Genomic DNA, 2,751 nt, shown 5'->3' with positions numbered 1-2,751 from the left:
TATATGGGAGCTATGACTAATTACACGGTGCTACGATGGAAAAAAAACTTGGAAAACGGCCTAGCGTGGGTTATAGGTCTCGCTGAGTACACTACAAATTGTCTCTAAAAATTTTAGAAACACCCTCAAATTCAGAAGTCATTCTGAAAAAAACCGTTTTCAGTGATGTTCGTCGATTTATCGACCTGTAGCTTATTATTGTTCGACTGTCAGTTATTGTTCGACTTTAAATTTGTTAACGGGTTTGGAAAGAAAACTGATTACGCTTTAAAATGCCGTGCATTTTTTGATGCATTTTTAAGTTATAATTATTGTTTTTGTTAAGAATATCTAAAAGAAAAACAAAATTTATCAACTTTTTTGATTTTAGTCGCTTTTCATTGCTTATTTTGATACGAAAGTTTATACAAATTTATATATATAGGAAATTTAGTTCTTAAAAAAACATGGTTTTAATTATTCAAATCGGATGAAAATTCTAAAAGTTATTCAACTTTTAATTAACACCATTTTTAGTATTTTCTCCCCCAGCGCATATAAATAAAAATAAACAAAAAACTGTAGAAAAAAAATATTCGTAAAATTTTGAATTTACAAGGTAAATTTTTTCGAACTTTTTTCAAAAAAATTTAATAACTTTTGTAAATATAAACACTGTGCAAAAAAGAATAGGTTTTCATAGAAAAAAATTAAATTAACTATTGTTGAATATGAAAAATTACGAAAAAATTACGAAAAAAATAAAAAATAAAGCGAAACTTTTTATAAAAACTTACGCAATTTTTCTTGATATACATATTGTGCAACATTTTATGAAAGCTTAATTCTTTGTCTATCCATAATTGTTTAAAAGTTTGAAATCGGTCTAAAAATGTGTGTGTTAGAGATACTAAAGTACTACGACCTACCCTAAAACAGTTTTTTCAAAATATCTCAAAATTTTGAGGGTATTCAAAATCTTTGAAATCGGTTTTAGCATGTCCTCACCTAGGCATACAACCTCCATTAGGTCGCTTTTCAAGTTCTGACAAAAAGTGTTATTTTGAAGCAGTGTTATTATCCAATTTTATTTATTAAAATCAACAATAAGACATTAATATTAATTGTGTAAAATCTGGAGAACTATTACTGTGAAAGTCTTCGAACTTTATACAGGAGTAAAAGTTATTTTCGAATATCTGGAGAACTATAATTGTGGAAGTCTTAAAATTTTGCCCTAATATATCACCCTTACTATTCCACATTTTTTGGGTGAAAATGTTATTGTGTTAGTGGGCGTGGGACCTCTCATACAAAGTAAATAGTTAATTTCGAATATCTGGAGTACCATAATTGTAAAGTATTTAAACTTTGTATGAATCAAATTCTTGTCACTATACGGAGATTGGCTGAAAATGGGCGAGATTGAATTTTTTTAAAGTAAATAGTTATTTTCAAATATCTGGAGTACTATAATTGTGAAATTCTTCAAACTTTATATGAATCAATTTCATATCACGACATGAAGTTTAACCAAATTGGAAAGGAAAATAAATATTTTCAGAACTATAATTGCGAGATTCCTCAAACTTTGTCCGATAGCTCACTTATCATTTTACATAGTTTGGCTGTAAAATGGTCGGGATTGGATTAGTGGGCGTGGCACCTCCCATACAAATTAAATAGTTAATTTCGAATATCTGGAGTACTATAATTGTAATGTATTTAAACTTTGTATTAATCAAATTCTTATCTCCTACAGTGATAAGAATTTGGTCTAGATCGGAACAGTGGTTGTGAAACTTTCCATTCAAAGTACATAGTAAATTTTGAATATCTAGATAATTAAAATTGCGAGATTCTTCAAACTTTGTCTGAAAATTTATTTTTTATAATTTTACCTAATTTGTTCCACCTCATTTAAAAAAGTAGTTTACAAAATCTTTCAAATTTTTTTATTTTACTACGTAGGGGTAACGAAGCGCAACGGGTTATTTAATAAAGTTTACCTATTTCCGTCCTTAATTTAAAATTTATATTTTTACTCGCTTTTATCAGCTTTTTTATTATTATTTGAAGTCCATTTCAGTCCATTTCAATAGACCGACAACTCACCTTTAGCTAAAGGTACAAGCATCCTAGGGCGATTATCGTGCCATTTATTTTTCATGAAAGTTAAATAATGTTTACTAATGAAATAAATAATGTTTACTATTGAAACTCATAGAAGTTAATGCACTAAGTACCTATTAGAGGGCTGCACAAGCACATTCATTTTGTCGTCTACACTGAATTAGAGATGGGCAAATGGAAAAAATTTATCGATATATATCGTATCGATACTTTTGAACAGTATCGATATATATTTATTAAAAACATCGATATTTCGATATATTGAAACGTATTTACCTAAAAATTTTGTTCAAATATTCCAAATTTAAAAATTAAATACACATACCAACATGTGTGGAAACATGTTACATGAATTTTTAATTCAAAATAAATTATTTATTTCAGTTCAATAAAAACAATAAAGATAAAAAAATCAATAAAAACAAAGTAGGAATATAAAAATTGTCAGTTCGCCATATTAAAGCTATAAAAAAATAAATGACTAAGTTTTAAATGACATTAAATAAGTTACAAGAGCATAATTTTACCCTTATATCTTAGTCAAGCCAGTACTCATCGGATATGGACATTAGGAGTACTCTTTGCTTTATGTGTTCCCCTGTCAATCTGCTTCTTTTATCAGGGACTACTAAATTTAGA

The sequence above is a fragment of the Calliphora vicina genome, chromosome 2 (assembly GCF_958450345.1).
Source record: "Calliphora vicina chromosome 2, idCalVici1.1, whole genome shotgun sequence".
Lineage (NCBI taxonomy): Eukaryota > Metazoa > Arthropoda > Insecta > Diptera > Calliphoridae > Calliphora > Calliphora vicina.
This window is presented reverse-complemented; position numbering follows the sequence as displayed.